Source organism: Falco punctatus (genome assembly GCF_963210335.1).
Source record: "Falco punctatus genome assembly, chromosome: 8".
NCBI lineage: Eukaryota > Metazoa > Chordata > Aves > Falconiformes > Falconidae > Falco > Falco punctatus.
In genome coordinates, this window is record NC_137588.1 from 38,423,822 (window position 1) to 38,438,302 (window position 14,481).

Consider the following 14,481-nt stretch of genomic DNA (forward strand, 5'->3'; position numbering starts at 1 on the left):
AGTTGAGACTAAGTTTAGACATGACATGAATAACACCAACAGTACAGCCTGGGAGAACACAGGTGCAACTATCCGGTGCTTGTAACCTGCATTGGGATGTACCTTTGCCCTAAATGAATGATTGCATTTTTTTGCTGAACGTTTTCTATGTCTTTCATAAGACTGTTGTTTTTTTCACTTTTTAAAGATAAATCATGTTTAGCTTACTGAGAGTTTTATGCGTGAAAGACTAGTTTTTCTTCAATAGTGATTTGCAGTTTGGTAATCCTTGGAAAGGCTTTGTCAGAGGAAAGAGCTTTGTCAGAGATCAGTCTGCAGGAAACAGAAAGAAGATTTAAGAGACTAGCTAAAACAGTGGGGAAATTTGGGAAAGCGTATCTGAACAACCTATCTGAGAAGAAAAGAAAATGGTAAATGAGAAAAAGTACTGACAGAATTTTGTCATATTGTAATACGTGGTTTAAGCAGCTGACACATAACACTCCAGACCTTGATCCATAGGAAGCTCAAAGCAAGTTGATGGGTAGGCAGAACAGAGCTGGTAGGAGCTGGAGGTTGATGGAAAGAGTATGTATTCTCTACCACTGGCATGGAGGGTATTGCCCCAAATGGCAAGCATTCGAAAATTGATTTAATAGAAAAAGTGTTGGTAGATTCCTATCTTGGCCCATTAATTCTCAGTTCTTTTTAAAGACTCTTCAAAAGTAGTTTCCATCTTTAAACTTCAGTAATTATTTTTTTTTTCTTCTCTTTCTGATGTGGGGGCTTTTACTTCTCCAGGACAACTAGTGACCTGTCAACAAATAAGAACTAATTATATCATATTATCAATATGTCGTGGATTTTTCAGGCATATGTAAGTATGTGCAAGTTGCATAGTGACTGCATTCTCTATAAGGAAGTGCTCAATTTGAAAGGAAGGAATAAGTTCCGTAGCTGGTGAGCTAAACCATCTTTTCAAAATTCACTCATCGAAAGCACAGCCACGTATCAGCAAACGAGTGCACAGAGAAGAACTCATATTATGCACAGGTGTAAGGGAACATGAGGTGAAGGGGGGATGACACAGCTGCATCTCAGGTTTGATACAGTAGATATTTTGCAAGGACAATACCATTTCACTTGCTAATTGTGAAATGTTTTTTTTTTTCTTCTTTCTCTCAAGTCGTCTTCAAGAAGTGTTGGCTGGTATCACCCTGTGCTCACAGTAGAGTGACTAGTCAGACATCACACTGGAGCCAGAAGGGTGACATAGCTGATGGCAGTGGCCATGGCAATGGTTTGACATTTGGGTAAAAACATTTAAGCACAATCAGAAGATTTTTTAGCCAGATTCAGCACAGCTGATTTAAGATGATATGATTTATGCCCTCGTCAGCTCTTGTCTCAGTATGTCTTGGAGGACAAGAGTCTTCTGCTGGAGTATCGTCTAATTAATATTACTGCAGAAAGAGAGAGTCTGTTGCCCGGTGGTTAGAAAACAGAGGGAATGCAGGCCACCCATGTTCAGGCATCTGGTTTGAAGTGATCAGATGTTTGCCCTCCAACCAGCTATTGTGGAAGAAGGAAGCTCCTACTGCTTTGCTGCCCACCAATACTGGACCTGTGAGGCAGCCACAGCCTCCTTATTCTGCCTTCTGCCAGCAGCTCTGCATTGCAACAATTTGATCCTCAAAGAACAAAAAGTGAAGATTTTTGGGATGGTTACACTCCATCTCCGGGCACTGGGAAGATTACTTCTCCAGATTTTAAATCCCTTTATTTCAAAAGATTATCTGCTAAGTACCTATATATCTATAATCTTGTCAAAAAGCAATTGGTCAGAAATGATTTAGAAGGCAATAATTCAGAATTAGGTAACTCTTTAGAGAGCATCTCAAACTCACAAGTATCTAATGAGTTTAAATTTTTTTTTTTCTTTCAGAAAATTAGTCTCGGTTCACCGTTTGTGAAAGTACTGTTTGTAGCTAGAAAATCATTAAATTACATTGCCAGCATGATTCAGTGTTAGTCAGGAGTGTCACCATTGCCAAAAAGTGAGTTGGGATCTACTATGTGTTACATTACAGAGAAGATGGACCTGTACATTAATACTGAAATACCATTTAGAAGTACAATGCCATGACCTGTCACTGGAGTTAGAGCTGCATTTTGTTCCCCAGGCAAATGGAAATGTAAATATTTAGTTAGAAGCATGAAGGTATAGTTAAAAGTGTTCTTGTAAACAGATGGTGGTCCCTTAATATTTCACATTTTAAGACCCTAGTTTCCCAGCCAGGGTAAAGGCTAACCTCAACGTGTAAGGAAGAGCAAGGGGGAATTGCCTTTCCTCCGGATTTTCTTTGGTTAGCTGTTTTGCAAATGGAAGGAGAATCTCTATTTCTTCTCCAAGACACATCAATCCAGTGACTTGGCTCTGTCTCTACCTGGATTATCCCTCTTGTTTCATGAAGGTAAGTGGGGGTTTCAGGCATGAGGTTTCTCTCCAGCAATGTCCTCAGGGGTGCTGCAGGTGGGTATTTCCCCTGCAACAGCAGAAAGGGGGCTCTGACAAGGTCAGCTGTGGCTTGTACACGATTTTGGAGACAGCACTGAGAGCCAGATTAACTGGTCACCTTCTCTGTTTTTGTAGGAATTACTGGTACTTTCAAGGAAGTGCTCAAACCATCGTTCCAGTTTTTGTCTCAAATTTCCAGGTCTGTAAGAAACAAAAGATTCAGAAGGCATCTTCTCAAAGATAGGAAGGGGAACTCCGCATAGCGTTTCAGTTAGAAATCAGATAGTCCCACACATCCCATGCCTTCCCATATTATCTCCAGTTTACCTTAGAGATTGTGACCATCTGCTCATACTATTTGTGTCTATTTTTGTGCGTATATATTGGTTAATATATCTCACATAGCCACCTTTTCCTTAAGTAACACCCCCCAAACCGTGGTAGCAGAAGCTTCGGTTGGTGAGCTAATTCTCACCCACCAGTGTGGAAGAAGAACTGGTCCTAGTCTGTTGCTATAGCAATTTTCAGAGGTGTGAATGTGGCTTAATAGTGTCATCTCGGAGCACTATAAATCTAAAGTAATGCCTGCCAAACTATTACATTCTGAAAATTCCATACTAAGGGAGTTAATAAAATTGATATGTGTGCAAATGGCATTTATAAGTTGCATATTACCAATAGTGTGCTCAGTCCCGTTCCAATAAAAATCAGTTGCAAAACTCTCGTTGACTTTATGGCATTCAAGATGAAGCCCAACATCTAGCTGTGATTAAGTATGCAGTCTTGACAATTCGATGAAGAAAAGATAAAAAGCAATGATCCTATGGAGAACAAAGCTTCTTGTCTATTTATCAACAAACGCATTCAAAATCTTCCATCATTAAATTATACATCAATAATATTATAAAATGGAAAGGAAAAAAAGCAAGTGTCAAAGTAAAATCTTTGATGTAAAAACTTGTGCAACATGATGAAAAGCAAAGCCCGATATAGCTGTCTAATAAAATCTGCTAGGTGTGTAAAATATATGTACCTTTTTTGTACTATACAACTTTATAATTAATGCTAAATCATTTATTGTTATAATTAGTAATCGTTAAATAATGATCTTTGGGACAATTGTGAAATACACACAATACTTCTGCAGTTTTTATGTTAGTGTTATTAGGCTAAAAAGTAAGGGTTTTAGAAACATCTTCAGCCCGTGTTAGTTATAAGGCAAATGCAAATTAATTTTTTAGAAATCAATAATATTATGGGCTATTATTGTTATGGAAGAGGGACAGTGTTAAGGACGCAATGCATTAGACTCCCATATCTCTGGGGTCTATTTGCAGAGAGCCCAACCAAGTGGAAAGTATGGGCATTACTTGGGGTTTTTTTTCCTTTTCTTTTTTCCCTTATTTTTTTTCTTTTCCTAAATACGATATCCTATTTCATTTATACTATTCAGCTAGTATCAGTGCAATTCTGTAGGCTTTAGTGGAATTGCTTGTGCACAGCTTTTGAATAGAAGAGAACACTGTTGTGGTATTTTTGTCAGAGATAATGGGTGTTACTCCTTTTTAGTGTCTTTAGAGTAACCAGGTATGGGGCAGGACTTCTGAAGTGAACACTCTGTAACTAAGATGCTTCAGTGTTAGTTTTCCTTCTTTATCAAGTTGCTGGTACTCGCCAGCCTGCTCCCCAGCACAGTGCTGGCAAGGCACATCAGGGCATGCTAAGGTGCTGTAGGTAGATGGGGGATGGGAAATAGCTGGAATTAATGATTGTTTTCTCAACTGTAGCTTTATGAGTAGAACAAGTTACTTGTGTTATTTCATGGTGTGCTCAATCATATGTTTCCACACAGTAAATAACCAAATTTTGCAGGTACAGGGCTAGTTCTTTCAAGAATCCAAGAAAATATAATTTTATACTTTGCTGTAAAGCAGTCTACCCCACATTGCAATCTATCTGTTAAACTACCAGACAACCAACACATTTATTATGTATCGAGGTCATTCTTTATTGCAGCAATCAAAGACTTAGAATAAAAAAAAATAATTGTAAGACTGAAATATTCTGAATAGATACTTTTTAATTATATGAACCTGATCCTGTCTTTTAGAATTTTGTATCGATGCGTCATGATTACTTTGCAGTGTTTGCTTTTCAGGGGATAGAAATTGAGGACACGATTCTTCTTGCAGTGGAAAACGACTCCAGAAAAGAACAGCACCAGGGAAGGGGCAGTAATACTGCAGCCACCAGCCCTTCACCAGGGAGGTCCGGAGTCACCAGAGCGATGGTGTCTGCAGCAGGGAGAGACCTCGGAAGACCTTGTGTGATTTTGCAGCAATTTCAGCAGCTATTATCTGCCAGGTTGTATGGTTTATTTTATGCTATGAAGTTCATATAACTAACACAGATTTACTTTCACTTTAGTTTTCCTTCTCATTGTCTTTCTTCTCGGTTAAAACTGAGGGCACCTCAGCCTCCCTTTGTTTCTCAAGAAAGGGTGGAAGCTGGTTTCCAGCAATTATTCAGAAGTAAAGCAGATCAGCATAGTAAAGTTAAAGCAATAAAAATAACAGTACAGGCAGGAAAAATATTGCATGATGGATTCTGATCTCCTGTGTTTCAGCATTAATCACAGTATTGATTTTAACAGGGATGACTTAGCACAGTGACTTTAGCTGCTTTTTGTCCTTTTTATTTTACTGCAGCTGATTAGTATCTGTCCTTCTATGTCCAGTGCAGAACCATCCTCTGGAGAGAGCACTTTCAGAAATACTTTTTTTTTCTTAGTAAAATAATTACTTGAATAGATTAGACCTAATAACGACAGTTGAGTCATCGTGTGTTCTTATTGGATTATTATGAAAAAGTAAAAGATATATATATATACTGAATTTGCTAAGAGGCCTGTTGCACTGCATGCCCATAAACTGTAGGTGATTTAAGTTCAAACAGCTCTGAAAAAAAATCTTGCAGGAAAATATCATCTTGTGGCATAGGTACTCAACTGAGAAAGATGCGCAAGAGAAGCAATGTGCCAACTAGTCTGATGGTGAAACTAATACCTGGAGCCAATGAACTGAATAAATAATTCTTTCGCATTAGCATGCTCCACAGTAAGAATATTTGAGTTATTCTATTATATTAGTAATTTAATTTTTTATTTATGTGCAGTGAATTAAATCCTGTATTAGCAACATTGTCACCCTTGTCTTCCTGCCATGTGTAAATATGCCAATGTACACGTAAAACATGAACACACGTCTCTCCCAGCATATCACAACATTTCTGCTCTTTGGTGTCTTGTTAACCTGCCCCTCTACAAGTACATTTTTGCATGGGCTGTTTCCCAGGAAAGGAATACTTCTCGATAACAAAGCCACTTTTCTGTTCATTCGTGATCCCTGTTAAGACTTTTTGGTTGTGTTTTTTTTTTTTTTTTGAAAGCTCTTTCTAGGAAATGTCACAGTCTCAATTATTACTGACTTCAGTGGTGCTGCTACAGAAATTAGGTTGCTCAGAATCTTTGTACTTGAGCTGTAGCTGAATAATCAGATACTGCTATCTGAAGGAGTAGTTGCATCTTTACCGCTTCCCCTGATATTTCTCCATTTCCTGCACCTTCTTGCTTTGTGAAAATGCAGGTGTTTTGCTGACCCAGTTCAGCAGACCCCTTGGTGTCACAAATTGGATGCCAAAGGCTGGGGAATGCAGGGGACAGTCCTTTCAACGGCAGCAGCAGCTTAAACTGAGTGCAAAGCTATGGTGTTGCAGGTGTGAGAGGTTTCCCTGAAACTGTGACTTACTGATGTGCATCAGGGTAAGTTTGCATAAAAGAGCTATTAAACCTGGAAAAGAACTGGGAGCAGACTGCTGCTTGCCTGCAGAGATTGTGTACTGCTGGGAACTGGGAGAGCTGGGAGGGTGCGTGCAGCCATCCCATGGCTAACGGTACAGTTCTGCTGCAGATATCTTGTCTTTTAATGTTTGCGTCTCTCTATTTAGCATAGAAGATGACTACGAAAGTAATAGTTCTTCATACATAAACTACTAAAATGTCATGTTCTTTACTATAGGAATGTCTGCAACTGACTTCAGTGCAATGTATTTGATCATTATTAAGGCTGCCCATCTTTGTTAGTTCTTCTACTGCCTAATCGCCACTCTAAATATTCCTGCAAATGAGTCTTGGCTTCTCTGGACTGGTATTTTAACCTCTGGAAAACTATTTTTCTTGAACTAATGTGCAATTCTCATTCAATCAGGGGTGGTTGGGCTTGACTTTGTAACCTCTTGAATGCAGTAAAATCACTAGAGTAATGCTTAATGACACATCGGGCTGGAAATATATTTTAAGACTTGCAGGGCTGTTACTTTCTCAATTTCAAATTTATCAGACAATTAAAATAATTAAATATCCAGTCTCTGTTTAACTTAACAGAGATGTTGGGCCTACTTAACAGACTTTATTAAGCTCATGGGTCAAAATTAATTTGTTAAAACTACTTAAAGCAAGAGATATTGTCCTGTATTACATCTATTTAATGCTAGTCTACAAAGAAGCCACATACCAGATTTCTAATTCAAAGCTTACCAGTCCTTCAAACATTGTTTCAATCCATTTTACTGAGTAAATTTGACTGTGGCAAAATCAAATAACAAAGACAAATTAGTTGCATCTTCTGTTAATCATTGATTATAAATTAGACATGCTAGCTCAACTGAAATGTCTCTGAGGATGTGAATATTAGAGTTAATTGTTTAATTTAGAAAAGAGCTAGAAAGTTTGTTTCCATTTGTACTGGTTGTAATCCTTTGAGATTAATGTATTTGGACTGTCTCTTTACTTAATAAGTGACACTGTCTTTCAAACCCTGACTCCTTTAGATGGACCACTGTTTGGAGAGTAACTGATTACTGGACAGCCGATGTGTTTGTTTCAGTGTAATGTTGACTTTAATCTGTTGGTGTGTCTTCCATGATCACAATTCTTCCATAGAAAGATCACACACTTTACCGATATTTATAGAGGTATTTAATAGGACCTTAATTCAAGTAATTAAGTACAGGCCTAGGTCCAATCAAATCAAATATATTAATATTCAGCTTTGTTTAAGAAGTTTCCTAGGAAAGCAGAATGAGTAAAAAACCATCAGCTGACAGAAAAATGCTCAAATACTCTTTAAAGACACTCCAAACATTTATTACATCTGCATAGGTTAATTTTGGGTCAGCATAATGCCTAGCACAATGGAATCCGGGTCTTGGCTGATAGTCCTGTGTGCTACTGTGTTGTAAATAAATAGTTTTAAACACTTTTATGACATGATTTCCTATAGTTCTTTCTTCAAATGGTTAAAGTCAGGGTTGCTCCAATCTGCTCATTACTAATGGAAGGCAGTAGGGCTTTTAGAAACGCTACTGGATGCATGCTAAGCATTCATCCTTAATATTTTAATGACAAGAGTGATAGTCAACTATGAAGAAAAACTGTGAAGAGACGTTAATGCAAAGATATGGTGATGACTTTGTTGACTCAAGAGCTCCGTCAGGGAAAGCAGAAAGAGCTGTGCATTGAAATGAGGATTATCACCAATTTAGTGCTGAACTCTTGGAGCAGTCCTTTTCCTTAACACTTAAGAAAATTCCTCAGAGAATTTTCTCATATGAAGTGCAGTTAGCTTTGTAAATCCCAGAGGAAAGGTGGAAAGAAAGAAAAAAAAAAAAAGTTACAGAGCTCAGAAAGGAGAACAGGCAGCAGCAAGAATCAAGAATATTATTTAAATGAACTTTACCTCTTAGTAAATAGAAAAGTTTTCCCCTTTCCCTCTGCTATTTATGGCAATGTTTTGATGGGTGTATGCTGTAGGTTGACATGTCATCTGAGCGTGCTGGCCTGCCAAGAGGCATCACTTCTAACTTTTGGCAAGTCGCATCTCTATAAATGCCATATATTCTTTAAACAGTTGTATAATTAGGACAAAGAACATTTGGGGCATCATTTATTTAATGTATAGCTGGAGGTATGCCATCCATTAAACCTGGGGAAGGGGCTCTGTTTTTTGTGTGAAACGCAGCAAACCTGTGGCATTCACAAAAGCAACAAATTATGTTCATTTGATTGACACAGCATTTGAGATGTTTCCAATTATTTTTCTGGTTTGCAAAATACAGCTTTGGTTTTACAAGTGCATTTTAGACTCAGCTTGTAATATGAAGGAAGACGTTGAAGCTAATGAAATACACTTTTGGTAAGTTATGCATGTTTTCATGATGCAAGGGGGAACATGACCCTGGCGAGGGTGGACTGTGGCTGGGAGCAGGGAGCGGGCTCTGCTAGCGCCAGGGAGTGGAGAGCTGCAGGTGACAGCAAGGCCAGCTGGAGTCAATAGCCTTCTATTAAAAATGCTGACATGGAGGTTTCTATGCAAAATGGCATTTCAGTGCGTTATTTAAACGCTTGCAGTAGATGCTTAAACTCAAAGTAGGTCCATGTCTAACTCTATGCACAGAAGCTTTCCTCAGCTGGTGCCTAAACTTGAAGGGAAAAAAAAATTAAACAGTGCTTCTAATGGCAAAAATTACTGCCTTAATGAAATCAACAGAAGCATTGCAATAATCTCCCCAGGGAAGTGGTGGATTCCCCAACATTGTACACTTTTAAGATTCAGCTGGACATGGTGCTGGACCATCTTGTCTAGACCATGCTTTTGCCAGGAAAAGTTGGATCAGGTGACCCCTGAAGTCCATTCCAACCTGCTATTCTATGATTCTATGATTTATCTTGCCATTTCAAATTAGTATAATGATCAGAATGAACAAGCAAGTTTAGAAAGCGTAACCTATCAGAGCAATGATAAATTGGATGGGCTTCACAATATCTGGTCAGCCTTCCTGGTGATTTATGAATGTCAGAGGCTTAATGACTGAAAAAAACTGGTTGAGTCTTTCTATCTTGCTCTTTGTTTTTTTCAAATTACCTGTGCAAGTATTTCTTATCAGTATTGCAAAGCACTGAACTAAATACAGAGATAAATCTAGGTTGATGTAATTTACCTCCATTTCTGGCTACTTTACGCATAGAACCATAGAGCCATTTAGGTTGGGCAAGACCTTTAAGACCATCAAGTTCAACTGTTAACCCAAGACTGCCCGAGTCCACCACTAAACCATGTCTTCAAGCACCACATCTAGATGGTTTTTAAATGCTTCCAGGCATGATGATTCCACCACTTCCCTGGGCAGCCTGTTCCAATGTTTAACCACCCTTTGGGAAGAAATTTTTCCCAATATCCAATCTAAACCTGCCCTGTGCAACCTGGGGCCGTTTCGTCTTGTCCTGCCACTTGTTATCTGGGAGAAGAGACCGACCCCCACCTGCCTACTACTACCTCTTCTCAGGTATGGTTTTTTTTGTATCACATTACTTTTTTCTTACACATATACTTCTTGAAATGTACATTTCACTTTGATACTCTAAGCACCTCTAACAACAACAGAAGGATATCTATCAAAGCAAGTATACGTGAGATATATATAAAAAAGAAAAAAGCGAAGGAGAAATGACACTGCAGTTAGCTGCATCTCCTCCAGGCTGTTACCAGCCTCAAACACAAAGCTGGATAAGCTGGATTTTACCCAATCTGCGAACAATACAAGATAAATTGGTTGGAAGATATTTCTGTATTTCTGTATTTCTGATAGTGAATATTGCCATTCCTGAATGTTAGTTAAGATTTAATCACGGAACCTCAAGGTTTGATACTGCTGTTTCCTTGCATACAGTCTTTCTCTTACATTCTGGAAGAGGCTTTCAATGCATTTATTATTCCGTCCTAATATTTTTGGCATATAAATTCTAATATGATGCTAAGGAACATGTGAATTACATTCAACCTGCCATGCTGTATATTGCAATAGCGTGTAAAATGTTAGACACAGCACTTAAACTAGATTATCTCTTTATAAACCTTGAGAATGTGGAAAATCCTTTTATCTTCTTCTTTTTTTTTTTTTTTTTTTTTTTTTAATTTTAAAATTAGCCTCAGAGAAGGTTTAGGCTGGGTCATGTTCACCTGTTGTAAAATTTGACTAGTTAATAGTCCTCGGACTAGATTGGAAAAAGGTCAGTAGAATAGCACTGGATTCTGGAATGAAAAATTACATATTCACAGCTGTGAGGTGTTTCAATCTTTGCAGTGCAGCTGCCTCAAAATCAGCACCAAAATGGGGTTAAATCTGATGGCAGGATATCTTCTTTCCTACTTCTTAAATTCTGAGGATTTTACATAAAGTTTGTATTCCTTTTTAAATATTCCTAGTAACCTGATATGCTTTGCCACACTGGCGCTTATCATGAACTGAGATTATTTCTATAGCCTCATGATTATTGGCCTCCTATAATCATGCCACACCGTAATGGGTCTGCGTAAGATGTGTCATTGTGTCATTCTCATTTTTCTGTGCAAAGTTTAAGCTGATCCCCTCCCTCCTCAGTAAATTAGACACTAAAGCTTTCAGGAAATCAAACTGAATAACCAAACGCTTAATAAAAAATGCATCATGGTACGTCAGCCTATGTTATCAACTTGGAAAAAAAGCCAGAATAAAAATTCTCAGACAATAACGATTCTCATTAATATAAACGTTAATGCTAGCTTCAACCTCATTGTACTACTCTGAGATGTTTAAACCCTTTTGCCAGATTAAGTATTCTTAAAGCCTTTTTGACAAACAGCACTTGATAAAAAAACACACAAGTTGATAAATGATTATGAATTAACAGATTATGACTATGGAGTGAAATTAGGTCATGTCAAAGATATCTGTACCATCCACATTTGTAAATATTTATCAAAATCCCATCACTGTCACTGGTACCTCCTGGTGAAGAAGGTGGCTCCAGATCTTCCTGCCCCCACCTTCCAATTCTTTGTTTTAAACCAGATGAAAGAGCAAGACATGATCTTGCAAAAGGCTTTTTACCTTACTTTTCAAAAGAAAAGTCTTTATTTCTTCCAGAAATGAAAAGGAGGACAAAGTATTTCAGATTTTAGGTGGTGATTTATGAGAAAAAATCCCCCCCAAATTCAGCTTACTTTGGCAATGAAAAATGTAACTTAAATAATTAAAAAGTTATACTGTGCTGTTTTCAATGACTGAAATTTTACAAATGTGAAATGCAAAGAATGCATATATATATATATATATATATGTAAAAGTCTCCTTAAAATATTTCTCTTCAGTATCAGTTTATTTTAAGCTTTGGACTTCAGTTGGCATTATTTTGGACTGTTTATGAAAGGGCTGCAATCTTATCCATTTTTGTAGCATATACCTATATGTATAATTTAGATATATGTCATATTGATAATGTGGAAATATACAGATTTCTTTTTATATTTGCAAAGTATATATTGTCTTTTTATAATATTTGCCTTCTATGTAATACTTTATTGAAAGAACAAACAATTTACTGTCCTTATCAGAAAATGGCTAAAAATATTTCTAACAAACAAAACCATGAACATAAAAACAAAACATGATGGATATGATTTGGGACAGTGAGAATTTCCTATGGAGTTAGCACATTTTTATATTCTGGATATGTCACTTACGTCCAGCCCATCCCGTGATGGCCCATAGCCTTTGCTGATCCATGGATAACAACTGTAACAAGTAACAAGGCATTTTAATTTGACTTTTCATTTCCAATATTCAATGGCCAGACTTAAAAAAAAGAAAAAAATTACATATAACCAATGGACTTAGAAGATCATTTTCCTCCTTAATGTAAGGTTTAATTATACCATGTTTAGTCATGCCAATTTTTCAAAGGTGTCCATAGAAGCTTACTCCTAGTGAGGATCTAAGTTGTAGTAAATGTGCACATGTATAATATTCAGTCTTGCATTAGCTTTAATGCAGTATTTTATAGTGAAGTTTTTTTACAGGACATCATTTAGTTAATATGATAAAACATTAAGTTGATACCCTGCTCTTCAAAATTTATTTTACAACTGTTTTTTATTTATAAAAATGGAGTTACTTTGGAGGGACAAAGTCATATGAAACTTGGAGCAGCTAACTTGGCAAACAGATTTAGGGTGCCCAAATACCAGTTGCCATCAAATGATTGGTGGTAAATGTTGCTTTGACAATCCTCGTTTTATTAGGAAAAAGAACAGTGCCAGTGTTTTCTAATACATTGTTTGTTGTATCTAGTAGCACTTTAAGACATCCGTGAAACAACCCGTTATAACACCAGCGACAATCTGAAGCGCACGGGTACACCGTAAAACTACTAATAAAGTTCCCCTATATTCATTAATGTACCTTGTAATAGACCAGTTAGAAGACAATTTGTTCTTTCTTTCATGCAAATAGTTCTATTAATGGAGCAAAGAAAATGATGAAAATTTAAAAGGTACACTAAAACACTCTGATGAATATATGGGCTGAGTGGTGTTTCTGTGCTGGGATATCGAGGGGAAAATAGAACACTGATGTGCATGGTATTACCGCTGCTACAAATCACTTCAGCCCTTGGTCTGGATCAGTTTAGTTATTTAGCAAAAAAAAAAAAAAAAAAAAAAAAGGTTACATTGCCCCCCCCCCAAAAAAAAAAAAAAAAAATAATCCCCACAATTACTGTACGGCTACACAAATGATTTGAGGATTAATACAGAACCAAATACGTACATCGTGCCAATGGGTCTGAACTCCACGCAGCTCAGTGAATTCCTGCTCACATGGAAGAGGGCAGGGTCTGACACGATCTTTGTTGTTGACTGAGGATGGGTTCACCACCTATTTCAGATTCTCTAGGCATTTAACCTTGATATTTAAGTTAACTAGGAGCCCAAGTAGGCTGCACAGGAGAGACAGGTATCTGCGGAGAGCGACTCAAAATACTCCTGTGATACCAGAAGTTAAACCGTATGAAGAAAAGCCTATGAAATACCAGAAGTTAAACCATACGAAGAGCCTGTGGTTACAGGTTTCAGAAGTATGATAGCTGACAGGGAATATCCCGGTCTCTAACCCAGCAGATCACTCCAGCTTTCACTTATGGCTGAATGTAATTTTGAAGTACTCTTTCTGAGTCTTCCCATTGTGAATGTATCAGTTGTGAGAAGGAAGCTTACTGGGGAAGTTATATCTGTGTTTTATAGATTAACATATACCCCAACCTGGAAAGGGATTTGTATACATAATGTTAAACTCATCAGATTTGATAGAACTATTTGTACACTTAAAATTCAGCACGGGCTTTATTATCTAGCTAAATCAGGATTAAATAAATCAAATTCTATGTTCTTACTGACTGTAGGTAAGTTTGGATCAGGGCCTACACTGTTGTCATCACTCAGACTTCTTGAAAGGTTTTAAGAACTGAAACGAGAACAACTTTCTGGTGCTTTTAGTGTTGTTACTGTTGTCGATTTTGTGAGCCGTCAGCTTGTCGGAACGTGCCGCTGCAGGAGGGAGCCTGACGCAGCCCAGGCTCACTGTGATAGAACTGGGCAGTTGGGTACCAGAAACCTGTAGGAAATGTTGTGCAAAAACCTAAACCACTTTGCTCTGGGATTTCCTTCCAATGGGAGGAATAAATAGAGAAGCACTGGTGGCTCTGTGAGGGAGCTCTATCATCTGCTTATTCTTTGAAAGGGCTTGATGGAGCACAGGATCTCAGAAATTGCTTTGGAAATTTAGCACCTGATGATCTCCAACTACCTGGAGAAATAAACCACTCAACGTTCTAGTCCTTCCCATTGTCTTTATACCATTTCCCCTTCTGAAGCATGATGGACATGATGGAAGAGTCTTCTTCTACGAGTCCTTCAGGAAGGAACGCCTTCCTCTGACAGCAAAACTATTCCTTTGCATTTACACGCCAGGGATATGTTCAGGGCTAGTGACACCTTTCCTCCTTGCAGAATATAAGACAATCCACTAGGAAAAAGCAAATAAGCTTTTTACCT

The 14,481-nt window shown here is 37.7% G+C and overlaps 1 protein-coding gene across 1 annotated transcript in view; it reads left to right on the forward strand.

Annotated features, from left to right (window-relative positions):
* Window positions 1-14,481, forward strand: part of KYNU (kynureninase) — a 152,261-nt gene that overhangs the window by 23,381 nt on the left and 114,399 nt on the right. The window contains exon 1 of the mRNA XM_080399692.1: window positions 1-14,481. This exon is cut by the window's left edge and continues 23,381 nt beyond it; it is cut by the window's right edge and continues 54,172 nt beyond it. The gene's annotated coding sequence lies outside the window, so the exon portion shown is untranslated.